The following is an 8,558-nucleotide window of genomic DNA, read 5'->3' on the forward strand; positions in this document are numbered from 1 at the left end:
TGTCATAAAAAATATACAATGCCTTATTCTACTCTGTTTTGTAGTATAAACACCAACTGCATATGCTTTCTCATGTAAAATACACAAATTCTATATTTAAGCGATTTGAAAAAAATATAAATATTATCTAGGCACCCCAACGTTAAAAGCAAAATTGCTCTGAATATAATCAGTCAGAAAAAATATACAATGCCCTTTTCTACTTTTTGTTGGAGTATATACAACAACTCTATATGCTCTCCTATGTAAAATACCGAAATTCTCATATTACGCAAATCAAAAAAAATCTAAATAATATCTTCGCAACCCAATGTTAAAAGAAAATGGCGCTGAATATTGTCTGTTAGTAAAAATATACAATGCCTTATTCTACTCTGTTTTGGAGTATATACACCAACTGAGTATGCTCTCTCATGTAAAATACCAAAATTCTAATTTTACCCGAATCGAAAATATCTAAATATTATCTAGACACCCCAATGTTAAAAGCAAAATTGCACTGAATATAATCTGTCAGAAAAAATATACAATGCCGTTTTCTACTCTGTTTTGTAGTATATACACCAACTCAATATGCTCTCTCATGTAAAATACAGAAATTCTAATTTTACCCGAATGAAAACATCTAAATATTATCTAGGCACCTCAATGTTAAAAACAAAATTGCTCTGAATATAATCTGTCAGAAAAAATATACAATGCCCTATTCTACTCTGTTTCGGAGTATATACACCAATTCCATATGCTCTCTCATGTAAAACACAGAAATTCTATATATAAGCGAACCGAAAAAAATCTAAATATTATCTAGGCACATTAATGTTAAAAGAAAAATTGCTCTGAATATAATCTGACAGAAAAACTATACAGTGCCTTATTTTACTGTTTTGGAGTATATACACCAACTCACTATGCTCTCTCATGTAAAATACAGAAATTATAATTTTACATAAATTTAAAAAAATCTAAATATTATTTAGGCACCCAGATGTTAAAAGCAAAATTGCTCTGAATATAATCTGTCAGAAAAAATTTACAATGCCCTTTTCTACTCTGTTTTGTAGTATATACACCAACTCAATATGCTCTCTCATGTAAAATACTGAAATTCAAATTGTACGCGAATCGAAAAAAACCTAAATAATATCTAGGCGCCCCAAAATTAAAAGAAAATGGCTCTGAATATAGTCTGTTAGAAAAAATATACAATGCCTTATTCTACTCTGTTTTGGAGTATATACACACACTCAGTATGCTCTCTCATGTAAAATACCAAAATTCAACATTTACCTTTATCGAAAAAAAATCTAAATATTATCTAGGCACTCCAATGTTAAAAGCAAAATTGCTCTGAATATAATCTCTCATAGAAAATATACAATGCTTTTTTCTACTCTGTGTTGTAATATATACACCAAATCAATATGCTCTCTCATGTAAAATACCAAAATTCTAATTTTACGAGACCCAAAATCATCTAAATAATATCTAGGCACCCTTATGTTAAAAGAAAATGGCTCTGAATATAGTCTGTTAGAAAAAAATATACAATGCCTTATTCTACTCTGTTTTGGAGTATATACACTAACTCAGTATGCTCTCTCATGTAAAATACAGAAATTCTAATTTTACCAGAATCGAAAAAATCTAAATATTATCTAGGCACCCCAATGTTAAAAACAAAATTGCTCTGAATATAAACTGTCAGAAAAAATATACAATGCCCTATTTCACTCTGTTTTTAAGTATATACACCAACTCCATATGCTCTCTCATGTAAAATACAGAAATTCTATATTTAAGAGAATCGAAAAAAATCTAAATATTGGAGGGGACTCAAGATGGCGCTGTGAGAACCCAGGATTGGAGCCCGCGTTGAATTCGCAAACGGTGAGTCAGTGCTGCATTTCCAGACTGATCTTTGTTGCCCACAGAACGGGGAAACTCCCAAGTATAAAAAGACATGGGACGCCAGGCAGTAGGTCTGCCTGGCGAAGCCGGCAGCCGGGGCGACGGCGGCCGGCCCTACCCAGCAATCCCCACAGGGCGCGCTTGTCCGGGTGCCTTGTTGAACCGGCAACCTGAGACTTGAGAGGGCTGGACTTGAGACTGAACGAGACTTGCACAGTAGCCCAGCCCAGGGGATTGCAGGGAGAGATCGCTTGGGATACCCAGTGGGACGAACAAAACCGCGATTTCAAACTATCCCGGGCAGACGGTCCGAGACGCTCTGTGGGGGAGGGGCGTCCACCACTACGGAGGCAACCTGCCCCAACTGAGATACACGCCCACTGCTGACGCAGCCAGCCGTTGCCGAGGCAACCCGTCCCTACTGAGATACACGCCCACTGCTGACGCAGCCTGCCGTTGCTGAGGCAACACGCTACAACAAAGAGACTCCGCCGCAGGGCGTGGCGGAGACCACAGCAGAGCCGGCAGGAACAGCGCGAATCACACAACAGCAGGGCGGAGCCTCGGCAGCCAAACAGTGGCTAGTCTGCCTTTGAGCTGGGCAGGACACCTGATCGGACATCCAAAAATAAAGCCCAAACCCCTCAACACAGAGCATTTGAGAAAAAAAAAGGGTTGTTTAATGAGCTGTGTTGCAGCAGAATCAAACATAGCAGCCTAACAGCCCTGAATGAACAACAGAGTGCACAGCTCAGCAATTAAACCCCTATAAAGTACAAACTGTCTCCTCAAGCAGCTCCCTGACCCCTCTATATCCAAAAGACTGTCATTAGGCAGGCATCATCCTGGGACAAAGAGAGCAGAAAAAGAAACTGGTAGCATCCCTCGCTGTGCCACGGCTACTAGAGGTGCACCCCAGACAAGCAGGGTCTGGAGCGGACCTCAACAGTCATACAGCGAAGGGGCTAGACTGGTAGAAGGAAAACCAAGCAACAGAAATACTTCATCATCAACATTCTGGGTGTCCACTCAGAGACCCAAACGAAAAGTCAGCAACTACGCAGACGACCAGCGGACAAATCCACAAAGATGGGAAGAAACCAGCGCAAAAAGGAGGAAAACACCCGAGACCAGAACACATCGCCTCCTAGAAAGGACCAAAACTCCTCACCAGCAAGGGAACAAAGCTGGACGGAGAATGACTGTGACGAAATGACGGAATTAGACTTCAGAAGATGGATAATGAGAAACTTTTGTGAGCTAAAAGATCATGTATTAAATCAATGCAAAGAAACTAAGAACCTTGAAAAAAGATTTGAAAAAAGATTCGAGGAAATGATAACAAGAATGGATACCTTAGAGAGGAATATGAATGAATTAAAGGAGCTGAAAAACGCAATACGAGAACTTCGCGAAGCAAACGCAAGTTTCAATAGCCGAATTGACCAAGCAGAAGAAAGAATATCTGAAGTCGAAGACCAACTCAATGAAATAAAACGAGAAACCAAGATCAGAGAAAAAAGCGCAAAAAGGAATGAACAAAGTCTCCAAGAAATGTGGGACTATGTGAAAAGACCTAACCTACGTTTGATAGGTGTACCAGAAGGGGACGAAAAGAATGAATCCCAGCTGGAAAATACTCTTCAGGACATCATCCAGGAAAATTTCCCCCACCTAGCAAGACAAGCCAACTCTCAATTGCAGGAAATACAGAGAACACCACAAAGATATTCCGCAAGAAGAGCAACCCCAAGGCACATAATCGTCAGATTCAACAGGGTTGAAATAAAGGAGAGAATACTAAGGGCAGCCAGAGAGAAAGGTCGGGTCACCCACAAAGGGAAGCCCATCAGACTCACAGCAGATCTCTCGGCAGAAACACTACAAGCCAGAAGAGGGTGGGGGCCAATATTCAACATTCTTAAAGAAAAGAACTTTCAACCCAGAATTTCATATCCAGCCAAACTGAGCTTCAGAAGTGAAGGAAGAATAAAATCCTTTGCAAACAAGCAAGTACTCAGAGATTTTGTCACCACCAGGCCTGCTTTACAAGAGCTCCTAAAAGAGGCACTACACATAGAAAGGATCAATCAGTACCAGCCATTCCAAAATCACACGGAATGCTAAAGAGCTTCAACATAATGAAGAATCTACAACAACTAACAGGCAAAACAGCCACTTAGAATCAAAATGGCAGTATCAAATTCACACATAACAATATTAACCCTAAATGTAAATGGACTAAATGCACCAATCAAAAGACACAGACTGGCAAATTGGATAAAAATCCAAAACCCATCAGTGTGCTGTATCCAGGAAACCCATCTCACATGCAAGGATACACAAAGGCTCAAAATAAAGGGATGGAGGAAGATTTACCAAGCTAATGGAAAGCAAAAAAAAGCAGGAGTTGCAATTCTCATCTCTGATAAAATAGACTTTAAAGCAACAAAGATCAAAAGAGACAAAGAAGGCCATTACATAATGGTAAAAGGATCGATACAACAAGAAGAGCTAACGATCCTAAACATATATGGACCCAACACAGGAGCACCCAGATACATAAGGCAAGTTCTTAATGACTTACAGAAGGACTTAGACTCCCACACAATAGTGGGAGACTTTAACACTCCACTGTCAATACTAGACAGATCAACCAGACAGAAAATCAACAAGGATACCCAGGGCTTGAACTCAGACCTGGAGCAAGCAAACCTGGTGGACATTTACAGAACTCTCCACCACAAATCCACAGAATACACATTCTTCTCAGCACCACATCACACCTACTCTAAAATTGACCACATAATTGGAAGTAAAGCACTGCTCAACAAATGCAAAACAACTGAAATCATAACAAACAGCCTCTCAGACCATAGTGGAATCAAGTTAGAACTCAGAATTCAGAAACCGACCCAGAACCGCACAGCTTCATGGAAACTGAACAACTGGCTCTTGAATGTTGACTGGGTAAACAACGAAATGAAGGCAGAAATAAAGAAGTTCTTCAAAACCAATGAGAACGAAGACACAACGTGCCAGAACCTCTGGGACACATTTAAAGCAGTCTCTAGAGGAAAGTATATAGCAATAAGTGCCCATATGAGGAGAATGGAGAGATCCAAAATTGACACCCTATCGTCAAAATTGAAAGAGCTAGAGGGGCAAGATCAAAAAAACTCAAAACCCAGCAGAAGACAAGAAATTACTAAGATCAGAACTGAGCTGAAGGAGATTGAGACACGAAAAACCCTTCAAAAAATCAATAAATCCAAGAGCTGGTTTTTTGAAAAGATCAACAAAATAGACAGACCACTAGCCAGATTGATTAAAAATAAAAGAGAGAACAACCAAATAGATGCAATAAAAAATGATAAAGGGGAAATCACCACAGATTCCACAGAAATTCAAACCATCATCAGAGAATATTACAAACAACTCTATGCACATAAACTAGTAAACCTGGAAGAAATGGATAAATTCCTGGACTCCTGTGTCCTCCCAAGCCTAAACCAGGAGGAAGCTGAAACTATGAATAGACCAATAACAAAGTCTGAAGTTGAGGCAGCAATTAAGAGCCTACCTCACAAAAAAAGCCCAGGTCCAGATGGGTTCACAGCTGAATTCTACCAGACACACAAGGAGGAGCTGGTACCATTCCTTCTAAAACTATTTCAAACAATCCAAAAAGAGGGAATCCTTCCCAAATCATTTTATGAGACCAACATCATCCTGATACCAAAACCCGGCAGAGACCCAACAAGAAAAGAAAACTTCAGGCCAATATCCATGATGAACATAGATGCAAAAATCTTCAATAAAATATTGGCAAGCCGATTGCAACAGCAAATCAAAAAACTTATTCATCATGATCAAGTAGGATTCATCCCAGGGATGCAAGGCTGGTTCAACATACGCAAGTCTATCAACGTAATTCATCACATAAACAGAACCAAAAACAAAAACCACATGATTATCTCAATTGACGCAGAGAAGGCATTTGACAAAATTCAGCAGCCCTTTATGCTAAAAACCCTCAATAAACTCGGTATCGATGGAACGTATCTCAAAGTAATAAAAGCTATTTATGACAAACCAACAGCCAATATCATACTGAATGGGCAAAAACTGGAAGCATTCCCTTTGAAATCTGGTACTAGACACGGATGCCCTCTCTCACCACTCCTATTCAATATAGTACTGGAAGTTCTAGCCAGAGCAATCAGGCAAGAAAAAGAAATAAAGGGTATTCAAATAGGAAAGGTGGAAGCCAAATTGTCTCTATTTGCAGACGACATGATAGTATACCTAGAAGACCCCATTGCCTCAGCCCAAAAACTCCTGAAACTGATAAACAATTTCAGCAAAGTCTCAGGATATAAAATCAATGTGCAAAAATCACAAGCATTCGTCTACACCAATAACAGACTTAAAGAAAGCCAAATCAAGAGCGAACTGCCATTCGCAATTGCTACAAAAAGAATAAAATACCTTGGAATACAACTCACAAGGAACGTAAGGGACCTCTTCAAGGAGAACTACAAACCACTGCTCAACGAAATCAGAGAGGACACAAACAGATCGAGAAACATTCCATGTTCATGGTTAGGAAGAATTAATATCGTGAAAATGGCTATACTGCCCAAAGTAATTTACAGAATCAACGCTATCCCCATCAAGCTACCACTGACTTTCTTCACAGAACTGGAAAAAACCACCAGGAACTTCATATGGAACCAACAGAGAGCCCGCATAGCCAAGTCAATTCTAAGCAAAAAGAAGACAGCGGGGGGCATCACACTACCGGATTTCAAACTATACTACAAGGCTACAGTAATCAAAACAGCATGGTACTGGTACCAAAACAGAGATATAGACCAATGGAACAAAACAGAGGCACCGGAGGCAACACAACATACATACAACTATACAATCTTTGATAAACCTGACAAAAACAAGCAATGGGGCAAGGATTCCATGTTTAACAAATGGTGTTGGGAAAACTGGCTAACCATGTGCAGAAAGCAGAAACTGGACCCCTTCCTGACACCTTACACTAAAATTAACTCCAGATGGATTAAAGACTTAAACATAAGACCTGGCACCATAAAAACCCTAGAAGGAAATCTAGGCAAAACTATCCAGGACATAGGAGTAGGCAAGGACTTCATGAACAAAACACCAAAAGCATTGGCAACAAAAGCCAAAATAGACAAATGGGACCTAATGAAACTCAACAGCTTCTGCACGGCAAAAGAAACAGTCACTAGAGTGGATCGGCAACCAACAGAATGGGAAAAAATTTTCGCAGTCTACCCATCTGACAAAGGGCTGATATCCAGAATTTACAAACAACTCAAGCAGATTTACAGGAAAAAAACAAACAAGCCCATTCAAAAGTGGGCAAAGGATATGAACAGATACTTTACGAAAGAAGACATATATGAGGCCAACAATCATATGAAAAAATGCTCATCGTCACTGGTCATCAGAGAGATGCAAATCAAAACCACATTGAGATACCATCTCACGCCAGTTAGAATGGCGATCATTAAAAAATCTGGAGACAACAGATGCTGGAGAGGATGCGGAGAAAAAGGAACACTTTTACACTGTTGGTGGGAGTGTAAATTAGTTCAACCATTGTGGAAGACAGTGTGGCGATTCCTCAAGGCCTTAGAAATAGAAATTCCATTTGACCCAGCAATCCCATTATTGGGTATATATCCAAAAGACTATAAATCGTTCTACTATAAGGACACATGTACACGAATGTTCATTGCAGCACTGTTTACAATAGCAAAGACCTGGAATCAACCCAAATGCCCATTGATAATAGACTGGATTGGAAAAATGTGGCACATATACACCATGGAATATTATGCAGCAATCAGAAATGATGAGTTTGTGTCGTTTGTAGGGACATGGATGAATCTGGAAAACATCATCCTCAGCAAACTGACACAAGAACAGAAAATGAAACACCGCATATTCTCACTCATAGGTGGGTGATGAAAAATGAGAACACATGGACACAGGGAGGGGAGTACTAAACACTGGGGTCTATTGGGGGGAAAAGGGGAGGGCCAGTGGGAGGGGGAGGTGGGGAGGGATAGCCTGGGGAGAAATGCCAAATGTGGGTGAAGGGGAGAAGAAAAGCAAAGCACACTGCCATGTGTGTACCTACGCAACTGTCTTGAATGCTCTGCTCATGTACCCCAAAACCTATAATCCAATAAAAAATTAAAAAAAAAAAAAATCTAAATATTATCTAGGCACATTAATGTTAAAAGCAAAATTGCTCTGAATAAAATCAATCAGAAAAAATATACAATGTCTGATTCTACTCTATTTTTGAGTATATACACCAACTCAGTATGCTCTCTCATGTAAAATACCGAAATTCTAAATTTACGTGAATCAAAAAAAATCGAAATATTATCTAGGCACCAGAATGTTAAAAGCAAAATTGCTCTAAATATAATCTGTCAGAAAAAATTTACAATGCCCTCTTCTACTCTGTTTTGTAGTATATACACCAACTCAGTATGCTCTCTCATGTAAAATACCAAAATTCTAAATGTACACTAATTGAAAAAATCGAAATAATATCTAGGAGCCCCAAGGTTAAAAAAAAAATGACTCTG

Source organism: Callithrix jacchus, chromosome 2 (genome assembly GCF_049354715.1).
Source record: "Callithrix jacchus isolate 240 chromosome 2, calJac240_pri, whole genome shotgun sequence".
NCBI lineage: Eukaryota > Metazoa > Chordata > Mammalia > Primates > Cebidae > Callithrix > Callithrix jacchus.